This window comes from Anser cygnoides, chromosome 8 (assembly GCF_040182565.1).
Source record: "Anser cygnoides isolate HZ-2024a breed goose chromosome 8, Taihu_goose_T2T_genome, whole genome shotgun sequence".
In the NCBI taxonomy this organism is placed as follows: domain Eukaryota; kingdom Metazoa; phylum Chordata; class Aves; order Anseriformes; family Anatidae; genus Anser; species Anser cygnoides.
The window spans coordinates 11,808,845-11,827,698 of NC_089880.1; the positions used below are offsets into that span (position 1 = coordinate 11,808,845).

Genomic DNA, 18,854 nt, shown 5'->3' on the forward strand with positions numbered 1-18,854 from the left:
ATGCCAGCCTTCTCACCTCTTTGCACTTTGACACCCAGACACGGTATCCGACCCCTGGAATATGCCCTGCCACACAACCAGAGCTGTAACTCCCACCTGAGTCCCGTCCAGCGCCATTCCCAGATTCACCCCCCTGTAAATCTTACTTCTCCTCTCCGATCCCTGCTCGGGCTGGCTCGTGTCCGAGTGTCCGTGGCAAAAGGTGGCAGTCGGGAGGGGTGGGGGCCACGGGGCCCGTGGTGGTGATTTACAGCTCCTGCTGCCGTGGCTGGGGCTGGAGCAGCTTAATGAAGTGCGAAGGAATGGGCAGCACGAGACACCGAGGCTGGAAAAAATACCAGCCTCCCTCGAAATAATTTCCTCCTGACTAGCCGTGCCCTGCAGCCTCTAAATCTGTCTTCTGACGGATTTAATAAATCCCCTGCGTTCCCCCCTTGGATCAGACGGTGTGTGAGGAAGGTGAGGCCGCCTCATGATGAAGAGCTGGTGCAGGGAAGGTGCAGCAGAGCCGTGGCTGTGCCCCCTCGTCCAAGGCCGCGGCTGCTCCTTGCCTGAAAAGGTTTCAAAGCTCCGAAGAGACACAGAGACCCAGCCCTGGAAGAGGGCTGCGGCCAGAAATGCAGATGCTCCGCCGCTCCTCTTTGCTGCAGGACGCCTGGGAAGAGGAGGCCCGGGAAACGAGGGTGTATTTCATGTCGGCTTTGCTATTTGGTGCAACGCCAGGGCATTCGGCAGGGGGAGGAGGGGAGGATTATCTCTGCCGCAAAGAAAACCGAGTTGCTTGGCGAGGGAAATCTCCTTGGAGGTCCGAGACGTGATGGGAAGGTCACCCCCGGTGCTCCAGACATCCCCTGGCACACGGTGAGGGACCCAGCTTTGGGCTGGGCAGTGCCCAGCAGGTGGGACACGCTGCTCCAGAGCCCCTGCTGCCCCCAGCCTGCTGCTAAGCCTGGTCGTAACCCATGAAATCCTCCTCTTTTTACTTGAAATTTGGGCAAAACCAGCCCATTTCCTCCCACTGCAGCTCGTGACACGTACCATATGAAATTCAGCTCTTGAGCTGGTGGTTCGCCTGATGTTTGCTACAGCTAGCTGTAAATCGTGCCTGTGTCCTATAGGATCCCCTACGCACCATGCCTGTATCCTGTACCATGGTATCCTATAGGATCCCCTACACACCTTGCCTCTATCCCACCTCCCACGGGAGTCTGAGTGAGCAGGTATCAGGGACTGGACTTCCCTGTCGAATGCCATAACCAGCCCTGGGCGCCCAGCACCTGCCCTCTGCCCAGCTCCGCACCCACGGGCACCCGGCGCAGCGGTGTCGCTGCGTGCGTCTTTATTCCTCCTGCAACCACGTCGACCCAAAGCCTGTGTCTTCCCTTGCATCCGTGCTGGAGGTGTGCAGGGCCAGGAGGCGACCGGTGGTGCTGGTTAGCTGCACACCACGCATGCTTTTCAGCTGCTTCGCGTCCCGCTACAACTCGGTGGACTGAAGGAGAGGGGCAGATGCTGAGGAACAGACGATACAGGAGCAAAAGACCCAAAAACTGTTTCTAGAAGTACCACCTGGGTGCAGAGCCAGCACGGCCCAGCTGGCAGCCGACGCAGGGCAGCTGCCCCGGGACGTCCCGAGCCGCTCCGTGGCTTTCCTCACCCTGCACAAACAGTTTATGCAAGCAGCCCCGGGCTCGGCCTCTCCCTGGGGTGGAGCTCACCGCGGGGACATCGTGCCCTCGCCAGGCTCTTGCAGACATCTCCCAAAGACTGGCACAACCCAGCTCCTGCCCCGCAGTTTCTCCCGCTGCTGGGACAAGCAGCAGGATGCGAACCCGCTGCTGAGCACACAGAGCTCCTCCGGCTCCGGCTTCTGGTTCTCATCGGCTGCTGCGACCTGGAGAAACCGTGCGCGTGAGCAGGCAGCGTGGGACAAGTTGGCCACAAGTTGGCCACAGAGCCAAAAACCTGTATTTATGTCAGGGGTAGGCACCGGGACCTGATGCTCCCCATCCCAACCCCGCTGCGCTCTAAGCACAGCTCACGCTTTGCCTGCTGACACCCTCCTTGGCAAAATCACCCACAGGCAAGCCAGAAAACCCCAAACCGTGTTTAATTATTATTTTTCACCTTGCCATTATCCTCTGAATCTGAGGCACCTACGGAAAGCCACGGTTTGGGGGGCTCAGGCTGTAGCAGAGCACACAGGGACACGATGGGGTGACCGTCCTCGCCACCCCGTGTGCTCGGTGCCCTGCCCAGCACCGACACCGGCTGCTCCCGGGGCACTTTGGGGAGGGCTGGAGCCCCACCAGCAGCCGCTATAAAACCACTTCCCGGCGCCTCGGCACGGCTTGATTTACAGCAGCCCAGCCTCCAGCAAACGCTGCAGCTGCTTCAAGCGAGGAGAGGAAAAACAGAGGAGCAGGGGGTGGAAAACAAGCAGGGGCTTTTCAGAAAAGATCTGGTTGGACCTCGGGAGGGTGAAGCCCTGCTTTCCTTGCTCTTATCCCCCCTCCTTCCTTTATCCTGCTCCTAAAAAAAATCTCCGATCTGCCTGTGATGAAAAACAAGGCTTCCTCGAAATATATATATTTTTTGCTGTTTATATTTTTTTTTTCGGGAAACGACGCGTGTGCAAAAGTGGGGGCAGCCTCCGAGCTGAGCCCTGCGCCCCCCCCACCTCCGTCCCTGCAGAAAAACAAGCGGCTCGGGAGGAAGAAAGGGAGCAGGGAAGGAAAACATGCCGTTCCCTGCGACGCCGCCTTGGCAGCGCGCACATTGGCCAGGGCCTGGGGAAAAAAGGGAGCCCGCTTTGGTGTTACCGGGCAGATTTGGAGATTTTGGGGGGGATGGAGGGAGGGAGGGGGAGCCGGGACACCCGCGCGCCTGCGTCGCGAGTGGAGCGTGCACAGGGCTCGTTTTGTGGTGCTGGATTCCAGTTCGCCTCCGCCAGCGCGCTGGGACACGGCGTCAGCCGCTTTGTTTCTTCCCGTGCTGCCATTTGGGGGAGGCGATGGGGGGACGGGGATGGCGGCGGGGGGGGTGGGGGGGTCCCGCTCTCCCTCCAGGGTTGTTCTTCGCTGCGAGGTGCCCGGCTGAATGTCCCCATTGTCCCAGGAGAGCTGCCGTGGGCACCCAGCCAGGGCAGGGGCTGCCCCCGGGGGGGCTCTGGGAGGAGGGAGGGGAAATAGGAGGGGAAAAGGAGAGGGGGGAAAAAAAATAAAAGAGCAGGGTTTGGAAGCGGAAAATGTCACCGTGCAGAAAGGGGATTGAAAGGGAGGGGAAAAGCACGACCAACCCCTTTGTCTGCTACACTTTGGTATCAAAAATGGCATTTTTCTAGGGGAAGAGGAAAAAGTCCCCCTGCTGCTGCCCCAAAATTTCATCCCCAAAGCTGGGTCTGCCTTGATGCCCGCGTGGATGGCAGCGGCCGGGGAAGCCGGGGTCTGGCAGTGGGGCAGCGTGCCCCGCTGGACATCCGCACTGGGGTCCCGTGCTGTCCTCCTCCCTGCCACGTCCACAGGCAGCAGAGGGACAGGACACGTGGTGCTGTGCGTGGCACGATCCACCCCAAATCCACCCGCCAACTGCTCACCTGTCCTGTGGGGCCGGCTGAAGCCACGAGCCTTGGTTCGTCCCGGTGCCATCTCCTCCTTCAGCAGTGCATGCTGAGAATCTCCTAGGATTTTACACCCCAAATTACACCCCAAAGCAGGGGAGGGAAACTGAAGTGGCAGCAGGAAAGGATTGATTTTATTCTCCTACGTGCAAAACCCCACTGATTTCTCTAGGCCAGAGACCAAGCAGAAAGGACAACCCTCTCCCCACTCACGGTGCCTGACGTCCGCCCCATCCTGCTGCACAAGGGCTGGCTCCGGGCACCGCCGGTCAACGTCTGTGTCGTGCTGAAGGAACTGCGCAGGAGTCCAGGCATGGATCATGAAAACGAGGGGGGCTTTCACCCCTAAAAGTTACTTTAACAGCCTGAGTTTTCAGAAAATATATTTTGAAGCAACGTTTGGAGCAACCCCGATGCCGTGTTGATGGGTAACACGGGATGGTGAGACCCTGGTGTTGGCCTCTGAGTGACAAGCTGTGGGGCTGGCACCCATTCAGCTGCTGTTATTTCTTAATTCTGCTTGCTCGTTAGCATGCAGGCCAGAAAATCCATCACTGTCCTGAGCAGCAGGAACAAACAGGCCCAGGGGGCTGGCTACTGTGGAAGCCAGCGGGGTGACATGGGACCCCGTCCTGCTTCCAGCTTCCCCGGGGAGTTTTCGGGTGATGTCTGCGTGAGTTTTGTTGGGGGATTTTGTTGCTGAATTTTCCCAGGGGAGCAGACACCCGCTCCAAGCAGCACCTGCAGCTCACGTCCACCATGTCACGGGCAAGTGCACGGAGGGAAGATTCACCTGGGGGTATCCCCATCCCTGGAGGTGCCCAAGGCCAAACCGAATGGGACTTTGGGGGCTGGAACTAGGTGGTCTTAAGGTCCCTCAGACCCAAACCGGCCTGTGATTCTGTGACCCCCACCAGCCCTGTACTTCGCTCACCCTGCAGGGCCACTGCGAGTCCTCCCTGGCCACCAAGCACAGTGAGGCACTGTCCTGGCGGCCCTGGAAGGGGAGGCAGGGAAGGTGACGGCAGCCTGGAAGACATGGCCCCGGGCATCTCTGCAAGCCAAGCAAAGTCCAAGACAAAGGGATTTTGAGAGCCGTGCTCATTAGAGAAGAGGGCGAGGTGTTTTTCCCTTGAGTGTGATGTGAGCTTCTATTCACGGTTCCTCATTAGGACTCAAATGACCTGTGGACCTGTCCCAACTGTCCCTTGGCAGTATCTGTGCTCCTATCAGCTTGCAAATGTCCACTGGGCAGGTCACCCAAGGGAAAAGAAAAGAGAAAAAAGCACACAATTAAAAACCAGGCCCTGCCTTGTCTTCAGCCCCAGCTCAGGGATGCTCTGCTGGGGTGACCCAAGACATGACCCAGGCCTTCTGCCCTCCTCCTGTTCACTCCACAGTCCGGCCAGGGCCAATACCCAGGGATTTTAATTAAAACCTCTTTCCAGCCACAGTGGTGGGTGTTTTGTCCATTAATTGCAGAACGGAGGACTGTCCAGTTGGCTGGTGCACCCTTCCCAAGCTCAGAGCTGGGAACACCAGCACCAAGCACAAGGACGGTCTTTCAGAGCAAGGACACGTACAGAGTGAGAGGTGAACGCTCATCACCATCATTAGGAGGAAAAAAGAACATTTTCTTCTGCTTGGTAGGGGTGGAAACCAGGCTCAGAGCCTGCTGCTGCCGAGCTGGAGAGCTACGGTGGGGAAGGACAACCAGCAACCAGGTCAGTTGGTTGGTTATGCGCTCGCTCCAGCCCCACGTTTCCTGGGGGCAGGAAGATCTGTAGGAGGACGAAGACCATCTGAAGGATGATCATCTGGAGGGTGATCTTCTGGGGGAAGGTCTTTACCCGCTGCTCCAGCAGAGGTCTTGGCGGGGCTTGCCCTGAAGGTTTTGATGTCAATGGAGAAACCTTGTAACGAGAGTCCCCTAAAAGTGCATCCGCCTTTCACATGATGGCACTCAGGCAGTGGCTCACAGTCACTGCGAGATCCGTGGGTAGTCCAAGGCTCTTCTCTGCCACCTCCAGACAACGTCAAGTCCTATCTTATTGTATGTTCTTGCTCCTCAAGCTCAAAGACTTGTTTTACACCACTGAGCTCTGTATCACTGTCATTGCTCCCACCCTCCAGGTCATCCAATTCCCTCTAAAAACCCACCATAGCTCTTACAGCTTTTCCTGAAGGAGAACACTTTGGCTTCCCCAGCGCAGCCCAACCATCCCCAGCAAGCATGGGCATCCTCTGCCTCCGGAGAGCTGCTCTGGTGGCGGAGATGGAAGGAATCCTTCCAGCTGTGGCATTCCTCTCTCTGAAAACAACCCGAGGCACGCACGTGGTACACGTGTGTGCCTCACTAACACGGTTATGTAGCACCCAGCTCCTGCAACCCACAGCAGCGTGCCAAACCCCCGCACCACCCTGGCCAGGAGAGCACAACATCGTCCACCTGGGCTGGACACCACCCGGCTGCCAAACCCGCTTTCCTCAAGCCATCCCCAAGATATGCTGCTTATAATTACCTGCAAGCCTAATTGCACCCTTTCCTCATGGAGGAGTGAGCTCGGAGATGCTGCTCCCACAGAGCAGTGGAGATTTGGCAGTGTGCTAGGAAGCTACTGGTAATTAGCGAGATATTTTTATAACCTGTAGTGAGCCTTAACAGCAAGAGAGTGGGTCTAGGCATGCAAAAGCTGTTTTGTGTATCCAAAGCGTGCTGCTCGTGCCCCTCGCTATGAGACATTGCTAGCACCATTCACTTGGTGGATGCAAGAAAATCCCAGCTCCCGCCTGCGTGCCCTGCGAGGGCAGTGGTGTGACCGTGGCACAAATTCACATCTGGGCTCGTGGGTTTGTTTGCTTGGTTTTGTCTACAGGGAGTAGCACAGAAAAACAACACGTTCTTTGGTTACACCACTGAAGTGTCACCTTGAAGATTTAGACGACCCCTCCTCTCCATTTCTAAGCATGGCACACGCTTCAGGAAGCCCTCTCTCTTTTTTTTTTTGCCCTGAAATCATCACCAGCATTCCCCTGGAAAACAATACCAGCATATTCGTAATTGAAGGATGTTGACCCGAGGGCAGAAACATGCTGGTAGGGAAACCGTTTTCACTTTCAAACGCCATGGCTTTGCTGTTTGGAAACTCTCTATTTCATGTTCCCATTCCCAGCCAATTCACATTTTTGCTTCAATCTCTGCAGCCTCGGCCAGGCGCTGCTATGCGGGCTTGTTGTTGGTGTGTCATGGAGAGCAACGCATACCTAAGGGAAGGAGTCAACGCGTGCTGGAGACGGGCCTGGCCGAGCTCCCTTTCCCCCCTCCCCGCTCCAAACGTCCCCCAGCTTTGGAAAAGTTTGCCTCCAACTCTGAACTCGGTTGGCCCCACTGCTATAAATAGACGGAACAAAACCTCCCGGGCCAAATGCCCTGAGTGTTTAGAAAGCTTTGATCCCGCGCTGCTTTTGAGTGCTTGATCCCTTCCTGCTAACGCAGCTTGTGACCATATTGCGCCTCAAAGCGGGGTGAAGGGGGGGGCTGAGCCGCCAGACCCCCGGCACGCTCCCGCATCCTTTGCTGCATCCCCGTGGTTTGGCGTCCTGTGGTCACCACCCCGCTCCCCGCAGGGACACCCCTGCCCAGGTGGGGACAAGCACGGGGACAGCCAGCAAACCTCCTCCTTGCTGCCGGCCGTGGGGTTTTCCTTCTGCCCCCCCTTTTCCCGCGGGTGCAGGGTGCTCAGCCCCCCGTGGGTGTGCCTGCCTCTTGTGCCTTGGCACTGCTCACCTTGGCCAGGGATGGAAGTGGGAAGAAGACACAAACATGGGCGGGGGAGGGGGGGGAACAGAAAAAGGGCTGCTCTTGCAGTATTTCCAACCCATCAAGCCCAGGGTGGGAATCCTATGAGAAAGCCGGCTCTCGCCAGCCCCAGGCTGAGAGGTTTGGATAAGCAGCCCTGGGGTTTGGCTCCCCACACCGAGATCCCGATGGGTCTGGAGGAGCTCGGTACCCGCAGGAGCAGCACCTGCTGCTGCCTGCAGCCTGGGCACGCTGCTCCACAACCCCTCATGTCCTTCCCCTGCCCCACACCAGCACAGCCAGAGCCCCCCGTGCCCCCCAGCCCTTGTACAGCTCCATCAGAGGCTCAGCTCCATCCACGGGCTCCTTCTTCCCATTTCCAGGCAAAAAGAGACCCCAAAAGCCACCCCAGCCCAGCTTTTTGTCAGGCAGCACCTGCCCTTCCTACCTCTGCATTTCCAAAGGGTTTTTATGGGCAGGGCGTGCAGCCCCCAGGTCACGGCAAGGAAAACAGCTTCCAGAGCAGAAAACCTCTTCCTTTGGGGGGCAGAAGTCAGCGGTGCCACTGCACGGGGCGCTGCGAGGAGCACGGCAGGGCTGGGCAGGGCACTGGGGATAATGCGCCCACAGCATCCTGCGGAGAGGACAGGCAGGACAGTGTGGCATCAAAACACCTTCCCATCCCGCTGATTTAGCAGCGATAGCATTTCCCACCAGCTTTGCTGCTGCCCTGCGCTCGGCCAGTGCTTTTCCCCTACCCAGTGACTTCAAGGTAGCTACTGGAGCCTTTGGTTCATACCCCTCTTGAAAGGAAGCTCTCAGAAGTGTTTGGAAGTGCAGCAGCGAGTGTTTGCTCCCTGCCTTCTCACCTTGCCCTGCACAAGGCTGCGGTGGTGCAATCGTGGCTCTGTGGAAACGCAGGGGAGCTGGCACAGGCTCGGGCTGGCGGGGGCCCAGCCCCACAGCTGCGTCCCTGGGGAGCTGGATTAGCTAATACTGCGTTGGGAAAGGGCTGAGGTCAGCCCCATCACCCTCTGTCACTGACAGGCATCTCGCATGGGGACAAGGGAGCCTGGAAACCACTCCTTAGGGGGAATTGCAAATAAAGCGGCACGGCTTTCTGAGAGCAGTGACACCCCGTGCAGGGAGCTCATTGCAGAGGGGGGCGGCGTTCATTCCCTCCTCGCTCTGCTGCACCCCATGGCACATACGATGGGGCTCGGTCCCCCTGGGGCATGGTGAAACCCTTTGCAGTGGGCACCCAACCTGGTCGGCATCTGCACGGTGCCTGGGCTTACCGCGGGAGCACCCGTCCTCAGCTCTCCGAGGATGCTGGCCTGGTTGTCTAATCCCTGCCCATGCTTTCTGGGGTGCTTCACCCCCCTTTTTCCTGCTGGCTCCTCACCCTTGGACAACCCTCATCCATCCATCCACGGTGCCAGCATCCAGAAACCCCCCGGAGGAGCCGAGCGCGGCCCCATCACCACCGTGCACCCCGGGGGGCTGGCAGGGCACTACCTCGGAGGCGAGCGCTGGCTCGGGGCTTTGTTTTGTGTCCTGTTTACCCCGCCGAGAGGAACAGAGGAGTTCAGTGTGCAGGAATCTCGCGCCCTCGCCCCGCTCCCCCGCCACACGAAAGCTGCTGAGCAAACAGGAGGACGCGGAGCCGCTCGCGCCCCGCTGGCACCCGCTGGCTTTTGGTGCGGCCGGCCCCGCTGCCAGCTCTTGCATAAGCAGCCGGCTCAGCTCGGCACTGTTCTCGGGGCTCTTTTCTTCTTTTCTTGCAAACCAAGCAGCATCGCACTCCGCCAGCCAAGAAAGCCCCCTCTCCTGCCTCACTGTGAGCCCGTTGAGGTTATTTTTCCCTTGATACACAGCCTCTCCCCAGGCTAAGTTCAGCTGGTCGTGCCCATTAGTGATGCTGGGATCCCACAACACCACAAGCCACCACTGTGCCACCCCACAGGCCACCCCACCATCTGTCAAGGCCCAGCGCTGAGGCGGCTGCCTTCTCCTGACGGAAAAAAAGAGATGCTTCAGCCCAAAAAGTATCTCCATAACATCAGACCTCACCTCTTTTCTCCGCCTTGCACCCAGAGAGCTGCAGGAGCAGTCACAAGAGGCTGGGCACCAGTGCCACCAAGGCAAACCGTCCCCACAGGGGACCAGCTTCAGTGTCCAAGAGAAGGCAAAGCCAAGGGGCTTGGGATCAGGGAAGCACTGAGCATCCACTCCCGCATGTTGGACGCAGGGTCTGGGTCCCATGGGGGCCAGGGTCACCACCAGAGCATCTCTGCAGGGGCATCTCGATGCAGTCCCCTCCCTGCCATCCTCCACCCTACAGAAGGGTTCTTGCGCCCTACACTTTTTACCCTATTTAACGATTTCTGATTAAAAGCAATAAATACAATAACCAAAGCGGGTTCCATGGGTTTCATGCCATTGGAGCCTCTCTGCTAAGAGCCCCTTACCTGCACGCTTCCTCGGTGGGGCTTTCATCGCCTCACACCATAGGTATCAGAGCAAATTAACTGGTATTTGGAGCTGTGGCAGGATCAGGCAAATCCTGGCTTGGCTAGCTCTCTTTAAACTACATCTTGCAAACAGAAGGGCTGGAAACAATTTTGCTTTAATTGCTTTTCAAAATGCAGCCAGCAGATGGTTTGGTAACCCGAATTCATGACTCTTTCCACAGCTCCAGGCTGCTGACGTTGAAACCATACCCAGGCACGACCCAGGTAGCAAGGGACCCATCCTGCCCACTCTGCCAAAGCGTGGCCACGATGCTGGGACAGGACTGCACCGACAGGAGTACAAACCTTAAGCAAATGGCACTGGGGCAGTGCAGGAGGGGCAGGGACATTAAATCACTCTGGTCTCCAATCCCAAGCATTATTTTTGGTCGAAGAAAATGGGCTGGCTGCTCCTGAAGAGCAATCGCATAGGAAACCCAGAAACATGGGGCAATTTGCAAGCGCACCACAGCCTGTGGTCAGGGTCACTGTGCTCAGAAACGCTCCGGTAAGCCCGGAGAGCCTGTGGGTGCGTAACACGGGCTGCAGCCTCCTGGAGAGCTCGGCATGACACTGGGGACATGCCGTGGCCACACATCCCTTTGTCACCCAGTCCTTGGGGCTGCTCTTGTGCACCCAAGCCCGAGAGCATCCCAGATACTCCTGAAAGGAGAGCCTGGCTGGCTCTGCTGCGGTTTGTTGTCCATGCATCGTCCTCACCTTACCTCCGTGCTCAGCGTCCCGTGCCCCGATGCACAGCTCTGCCCCAAAAACATCACAGCCCGGATGAATTAAGGCTGCCCCGAGAAGCTCGCACACGTCTCGTGAAGCAGGCTTGTTTTTCTGCTACAAAGTAATTTGAAATTCTTGGAAGGCAATCAGGAAAGTACAAAGTATTCCAGCTCAGGACAGCCTGGGACTCATTCCTTAGAGGCACAATGGTTGTTTACTCAATCCTTCATACATTAATATCTAAAAATTCATGAGTTCAATTGTAAACAAGAAGTACTGGCTTTGCTGGGTTGTCTACTTAACAACAGCGGTTCTAGCCTGAATGCTGATTTTCTTGTTATCTTTACTCTAATCTTGCTATCAGAGGGTCAAGATCTTGCAAAAATTATGGGAAATATTTCAAGCCCATTTATTTCTGGTTTTGAAACGCATCCCTCTGAAATCCAAGGCCAAAGAAAGACTATTTCAAATCAACATCGAGGAGCGCGGGCAGGGAGAAGGGCTGTTTGTGCCAGCACTGGCCTCTGGCTCCAGAACAAATGAGCAAAAAGCCGGCCGCGGATGCGTTCGTGCTGGAAGTCGGTGGAAGACTGCTTACAATTGAGAAGGAAGGTCCCTGAGGCAGGCTCCTAAGGGGACCGACGGGCACTAAATAACCCAACCCCAACCTGTTTGCAAGGCACAGAACAATTGCCTACTGGAAGCGCTCACACCAGCCGGCTGCCAGTGGCGAGCAGAGGTCTCGTCCACATTCATCAGCCCGAGGGCTGCGCAATCCCTGTGAGCCCAGCAGCCAAGGACTTTTCCCAACACTTCATCTGAGGAAAGCCTCCCAGGCTGCATCCCAACGGCAAGCTGGCGAGCCCAGCTCCTGCAGGACGGACACGGTCCAGAGCTCGCTGGCGCTCACCTCCGCTTCCATCTGGTGGGCTGGCACAGCCACAGGCCCTTATCTCAGCTTGGAGCAGCCTCCTGGCCGCCAGCTGGACCCACCTGAGGACCTCTCCCCTTCCTCTCCCCTTCCTGTGTCCAGCAGGGAGCTGGAGGGAGCGAGCTGAGCCCCGGCTGCCTCTGCTGGAGACTGAGCATCTGTCCGTGCCGCAGCATGCCGACCTCAAGGGGAGGAGGAGGGAGCTTCCCTGAGCAGGAGCCTTTATCTTCGCTGCTGTCAGAGGGCAGCCGCTGATTGCAGCCTGTTGGAAAGCCCCAAGCAGGCTATCTCCCGAGGACAGCAAGCCTGGACGATCACTTTCACTCTCTTGATAAGGTTTCAGTGAAGAAGTGAACTCCCGGGCAGGTTCCCGGTGTGCTTGGACAAGCCCAGGTTTCAACCAGCACAGACACTGGAGAGGAAACACTCCCCAGTTCTGTCACTCTCCCTCCCTGCCCTGTGAAAGCCAGCAGGACATGCCTCCAGGAGCACTCACGAGACTCTGTTCTCTGCCTCCGTGGCCAAAGAGACCTCCACCGAGGACAAGTCACTGCTGCATCAAAGCTGGTTGTGATACAGCAAAGATAGAGGTAGCTCCTGGCTGCCCGCTCGCTTTGGGGAGCAGATACTTCCAGGCTTCCCCTTTGGGGTGGTTAGCTTTACATCTGTACATAAACATTCCCATAGGAAGAGCACAAAGCCTGTCCCCAAACACAGGCTCCCACCAAGGAGGACACAGGGGCCCATGCTGATGCCTCTCTGACAAATATCTTGTTCTGACGTACAAAAAAACCCAGCAGACTGCTTCAGGGGGTGGCGATGGGCAGGGGCACCATCCTGCACACTCCTCCCTGACCACCTGCAGCGACGGCAGCAAGGCACGAAGCCGAGCTGCTTTTACAGCTTCGCCTTCCCAGCTCCCCGGCGCTCGCCCATCCTGCTGGCCCCGTCAGGCATCCTGGGCCGCCCCGTCAGGCAGCTCCCTGTTTGTCTTGGACGACCTCCTGCCAGACCAGCGCTTTCCAAGCACGGCCCTCCTGCACGGCCGAGAGCGGATTTCCTGCCGTTTGATCTAAATTTGCCAGCCGCTGCAGCGGGCGCCTCCTCCTTCCCGTCACCGGCCCCGAGCTTTCCATCGCCCCGAGCTTTCCATCGCCCCGAGCCGGGGGCTCTTGGGGAGCAGGGGGAGAGGGCTGCTGGGCAGGGAGCTGGTCCATGCCTGCTCCGGCCATGGAGAGGACATTCCCTCGTGGCCGGGAGGGCTGTGCACGGACACGCAGTGCCCTCTGCTGAGGGGGACACGGGACGGAGCAGCACAAAGCTTTGCGGACCTCTGAGCGTGGCTCCTGGGCCTACAGCCTCCCCGCCAGGCCTTCAGGGCTCCGGCCTCCCCGCCAGGCCTTTGAGGTCACCTGGAGGGACTGAGGCGTCTCCGCGACCCTCCGTGGTCCCTCAGCGCCCTGCACCGTGCATGCTGCCGGGTTTAAGCAGCGCTCTCCATCCCATGCAGCGAGCACAAGAGAAACGTGCTGCTTTTTCCTGGAGCTGCGTGGGGAGGGCAGGCTGCAGGGCCGCCCCGTCCTCACACGCAGATGGGGCATGAAATGGAGACCTTTCCCTTCCCAGACCGCCAGTGAATGACTCCCTGGGAGCACAGAGATGGACATTAATTCATCAAAGACCCAGGAAGGGCCCTCGTGATGTTCTCCTTTGCCAAAGTATGGCCCTGCAAGCAGGATATCAGTGTGAGCCCAAGCTTCAGCTGATCCCGGAGCGGTGCCCACCCAGGGTGGCATTGGAAGAAACCGCTTTGTTTTTCCTTTCCTCCATCCTCTCAAACCCACCCCAGTTCGTTTGGCTGTGAAGAACCTTGAGGAAGGTTTCTATAACACAATACAGGTGGCAAAGTCCACTCCCTGTTAATAAGACTCCTTGGAAGAGATAAGGCCTACCGGCATCCAGGGAACAATCGAGGTTTATAACGCTGGCAGCAATCTGGCCCCCAGCAGGTTTACGTGGCACAGGCAATGTCCAGGAGATAGGCATCATCTGCTGCTGGGATGAAACAGGCTCCTTCCCCGACTGCAAAGCCTGCATATTCCTTATCTCTGCTGCAGGGAAGGTCACTGACAGCATGCAGAGCGTTCGTGGGTTCATTGTTTTCCCCTCTCTGTGATTTTTTCCAGGACTTGTGCATGATCAGGACACAGAGCAAGCGGTGAAGGATCTGGCTCAGTTCTGCACTCGATGCCAAAGCAGGGTTTCCTTCCACCCCACTTCCAGCCATGGCTTTTCCTGTACCTTCCAGCCCCTGCACCCCACAGCCACTTCGTGCCTTCACACCGCACCCCAGCTGCTGGTGCTGCCGAGCCAAGTGTCTTGGCGAAGGGCTAAAAATGCATGAAAAATGAAACGAACAGCACATGAAATCACACATGGCATCAGCTCAGAGCCTGGCTCAGGACCTCCTTGCTCAGTCTGATTTCTCCCACTCAAGCACCTTCGTGGAGGTATCAGCCTCGGACACACAGCAGCAACGCAGGGATATCCGCAGCCTCCACGAGCAATGCATTCACCTGTGGGGCTGTGCCTCTTTCCCTCTGCCTTGTTTCCTGCATTCCCGATATACAAACATCTCATTGATCCTCCCCCAAATTTCCCCATTTGGAGATGCCCTTTTCCCAGCGGGTCCCTGCTGCAAACCCTCCCCTGCTGGGACATTTCACTGCTGGGTAAAGCACGGTGTTTGGTGCTGGGGCTGTTCTGCTGGTGCTGACCCCACTCTGGGACTGCCCCGGTAGAGGCACCAGTCCCTCAGCACCAAGGTAGGGGCCTGAAGTCCGAGCCTAACAAGAAAAAAAAAGAAATCAGAACCACATGAACTCTCCTGAGAGGAAGAAATGAGGCTCAAGACACGGCACACGGACCTGATCCTACAACCAGCACCTTCTGAAGTGCCCGTGTCCCTTAGCTCAGGGCTGGGGACAGGGCAGCCGCAAGGTGCCAACCCCATTTCCATGACCCACGCACCCTTCGCTAACCCCCACCTGTGTCCCCAGCCTGCTGAGAGTGCACGGCTGCTATCGCTGAATTGCACTAATCAGGAGATACCTGGCCACGATGAGTGCCACACTGCGTCTTCTTCTTATCTCACAGCCGCTGTAAAGCAGAAGTGCTGGATCAGCAGCTCTCAGCTGGAAGAAATTATTTTTCAGTGCCTTATGCCACTTTTTGAAGGACTTGTGAGCAGAGAGCGGTGGACAGCCCACATTCAGTGCCCCTCTCCCTGGGAATAGCGCGGCCCCAAGCCGAGATGGCACACGTTTTAGCCATGGGGAGGCCAAGGGGACCCACAGAACGGCTCCTAGCAGCTCAGAAATTATTTTCCAACACCAGCTGGCCCCTTCATCACATCACCAGTGGTCAGGCGCCCTGGCTGCTGCTGTTGCCCGCAGCGGGCGGTGGTGGCACCCAGAAGCTGCTGCCTGCACGCAGGGAGCCCCGTGCCACCGATGCAGCCGCAGGCACGCTGTTATCCCGGGGGAATGAGCAAATCCTACGGCTGCTCCTCGGGATCCTGCCCTGGCCGCAGACAGCTCCCATTTCCCTGAGCTCAGCAGCCCTGCCTGATAAAAGATGCAACGGAGCTGCTCGGAGAAAAGAGGAGAAACCGCTCCGGTTTTGGCTGGCTTCCCATCAGATAGGGAGCGCAGCCGCGCAAAGTCCCCGGGGTACGGCTCGGAGGTGCCCTGTGGCCCCGGGGAGGGGGACACAGGGTGGGGGACACCAGCCCCGTGGTGCCTCCAGTGCCCCTTCCCAGGCATAGTGCTCCCTGCCTCAGTTTCCCCACCTGTCCAAACCCAGCTGGGAAGACACCTGGGGCTGTTTTGGGGCTACTTCAAGTGGATGAGAGGGCAGAAAAGGGGGGGGGGGAAGGAAGCAGGCAGAAAGGGGGTGCCCCTGCTGCCCCCTCGCTCACCCTGGTCCCCACATGGAGCAGCGGGGGGGCCATGGAGCATCCCTACCGGCCCCCAGCGCTGCTTGAGCCTTGGTGGCTTCTGCCAAGGGGGGGGTCACAGCGCCCCTGTCCCCAGCCGCCGGCGTAGCCCGCAGCTCTCGCAGGGCGACAATGCCACCTGCTGCCCGCTGCCGGCCAGGACACCCCCGGTAAATGCCTGCAGGTCGGGTACCCATGCCGCTGCTCCTCCCGGGGGGGTTGGTTTTTTTAAACCTGGAGCGCTTTGTGCTGGTTTTGCACTGAAAAGTAAAAATAAAACATCTTCAGAGCCAAGCCAAGCGCCAGCAGCCCGGTGGGTAGCGTACCTGCAGCCTGGTGTCACCCTGTGGCGGTCAGTGGCGAAATGTCACCGTAGAGCCTGTTTTATGGGCAATAAATGGCTTCCAAAATATTCCAGAAATTGATCTGGATGAAATAAATGCTGCTTTGGAGACAAATCAGTGCCCTGGGCCTCCTCAGAGCGAGACCCCAGCACCGAGTGCTGCCCTGGTGACCCACGCTCTGGGTGCCACCAAGCCCCTCTGTCCCCCTCTGCCTGATAAAGGTGTTGGGCTTTTTTCTCTCTCTTTTTTTTCTCCTTTGTAACTCACAGCCAAACAAGAGACACTGATTTATTCTAAACTTTTGAGCACCTACGTATTGTCTCTACAGCCTAAAACAAAAGAAGCCCTCAAAGGGAGAACAGGGTAATTACCTGCAGTTTGGAAGCTTCACCTATAGCAAAGGGATTGGGTTTCCAGCTATACCTCTTAAAAGCATTTAAGCTGTGCACTTTGTAAGTGGGATCTCCTGGGGTGGCCCCTCTGAGCCTGGAATTTTGGTTCCCATCTCCTCTGTGCCCTCCACGTGCCTGGGATCAGCTGGGACAAGGTGTTATTTGGGCTCCCCTTGCCTCTCTGTGCTCCTCTCCAGGCGTGCAATGCATTTTTTGTCCCCAGCCTAAGGCTGGTAACAAGTGCAAACACCTAGATCTCAAAGCAGACCACAAGGGAAAAGGGAGGGCTTCACAAATAAACAAATGCTCCCACCTGTGTGCTGCAGAACGAGGACTTCAGCCCATCTCCGGAGCTCCCCCAGCACTCCAGATCCTGGCTCCTCGCCCCATATCCTGCCCTACAGAATGGCGCTGCCTCATTGTGCTGACAGGCAGAGCAGGGCTCCTCTGCTCCCTGTAACACGTCAGGCTCCTCCGAGTGGGAAGCTGCACCCTGAAGCTGTCACTGATCCTTCCCTGACACCCATCCAAACTCTTCTTTGCCCACCCCAACTGCTACAATTCTGCTTCGTATAAGGAGAAAAGGAGAGCAGGTTTTAAGTGAGCGTTGCAGGCGGGCCACACAAAACAGACTTCAGCTTCATCCTCACACACGCTGAGTTAGGTTCCCCCAGGGAGAGACCAGCAAAACACTGCAAGGCCATAAGTCTCCTCTGCCATCCCCAAAGCACGAGCTGGGGAAAGCAGCCCAGACCACGGCTGGGATTGGGACTGATCTCAAGAAGCAGGAAGAGGCAAACAAACAACAAAGCAGCACTGCTGCACCAGCAAAACAGCCACAACAGTTTTGCTGCAGGATTGTAAACCGCGAGATACAGCCCTGGGATCTTGTGATGTCTTCTTAAATTGCTGCTTTCCCACCCGGGGTGCAGGCATCGGGCTTTTTTAGTATATGGCATCTCACAAGGCTTTTCTCTGGCTGCATCTTCAGCACAAAGCTCTGCTGCAGTTAGAAATGAGCCCGAAGCACATTGCTCACAGACGGGAGCAGGGAGGACAGGCTGCTGTATTTTTTCCTGACTACATGCTCAGCCCTTCTTTCAAGGGGCTGAAAGGGAAAGGATGCTCATCAATGTTACCTTTTCCTTCTGCAATAGTTCTTCTTCTTTTCAGCTGGCCATAGCAGCGTGCCTGCCTTAGGCAGGGAGCTGTGCATGGGGAGGGACCCCCCCAAAACACACAGTGTGGCTGGAGGGGGCACAGCAATGCCGGCTCACTGTGGGACCACTCTGGCCCCAACAATGCTGCTCCTGAGCTGAGGCTGGCTCCCATTTCACAGATCTTCCAGTGTCTTTCTCTTGCCCTCTGGTTTTTAAACCATCCCCAGCTTCTGCTCAGCAACAGCTCCTAGCCGCGATCCTTAGAGATGTCCGTGCCTGCTGCACAGGTGGAGCACGGCAAGGCACCAGCTCCTGGCCCAGGAGGAGCTTGGAGGAGAAGGGGAGCCAGCATGTGCTGCCCAGAGAGGAGGATGGCAACACCGATGAGGGAGAAACCAAGGAGAGCAACCGCAGCAGCCTGGGGAATAGCCTGGTGAAGCACGGTGAGAGATGTGGCCTGGCACCCAAGTGCAATGGCCCAGAGGAGGAACGCCCAGGGATGTGCCATGCCAGAAAAGTGAAATCTTCTGCCAGACCTTCACCACCATCAAGGCCAACAGCGTGGCCAGGAAACTGGAGCTGCTGGTGAGCCTCTGCAGCCAGCCCAGCCGTGGGGAGCCACCACGTCCCCACCTTGGCCAGCCAGTGGGACCAAGGACACCGCAGTGAGCCCAGGCAGCAGCTCCAGGAACGTGTTTGGAGATGGCCACGTCCCAGGTTTCAATTCCGTGCAGAAGCAGGTGAAGAAAATCACACTGAAGCCCAAAATCTGTCCTGCCCCTGAGTTGAGCACTGCAAACCACAACCCTTTCCTTTCACCGAGAACATGCTGGATAAGGTAATTACAAGCAAGGCGTTTGCGCCCTTCGCTCTCCTCCCAGGACAGCCCCTTCCCAAAGCAGAAATGCTCTGAGTGTTTGTGCAGCAGTGAGCTGCTCTCAGGCCACGAACAGGGACCAGCCGGTTGGTAAAAATGGCTTTTCTCGAGTACCTGCGAGCTGAGGCAATTAAAAGAAAATTAAACTGACATTTCTAACTTGCAGAATAAGAGAGATGTGCAGTGGAAATAATTAAAAGTTACTGCTGGGAACATCCTGTTCTCATCAGCCTGTTGTAAAGAACAAAAGGGCAAGAAGCATTTTTGACTTTTTTAATTCCTTCTCTTCTGATCATTAATTGCCAGCTATTGCTGCCTCCCCAGATGCTGGAACCCAGGGGTGTTCCAGATGATAGCAGAGATATCTAGTGGTCAACAACTGGTTTATCTGTTTGGTGACACACACACACAAAAAAAGCATTTTGCCAGCCAGATTCCTCTGCCCAGCTATTCACTGGAAGGGCTCAGAGCCCGGCGCGTGTGAGAAAAA

The 18,854-nt window shown here is 57.2% G+C and overlaps 1 long non-coding RNA gene across 2 annotated transcripts; it reads right to left on the minus strand.

The window, feature by feature from the left end:
• Nucleotides 1–130: 130 nt before the first annotated feature.
• On the minus strand, nucleotides 131–16,872 carry LOC125181011 (uncharacterized). Of its 2 annotated transcripts, XR_010833101.1 has the most exons (5): nucleotides 16,641–16,872; nucleotides 14,706–14,788; nucleotides 10,657–13,984; nucleotides 7,867–8,052; nucleotides 131–6,883 (listed from the first exon to the last, which is right to left on the minus strand). It is a non-coding gene; the product is annotated as an uncharacterized lncRNA (long non-coding RNA). The 2 variants fall into 2 exon arrangements; XR_007160019.2 differs by lacking the exons at nucleotides 10,657–13,984; nucleotides 14,706–14,788; nucleotides 16,641–16,872 and adding an exon at nucleotides 8,177–8,294 and having other exon boundaries at nucleotides 2,913–6,883.
• Between the last annotated feature and the right edge of the window lie 1,982 nt (nucleotides 16,873–18,854).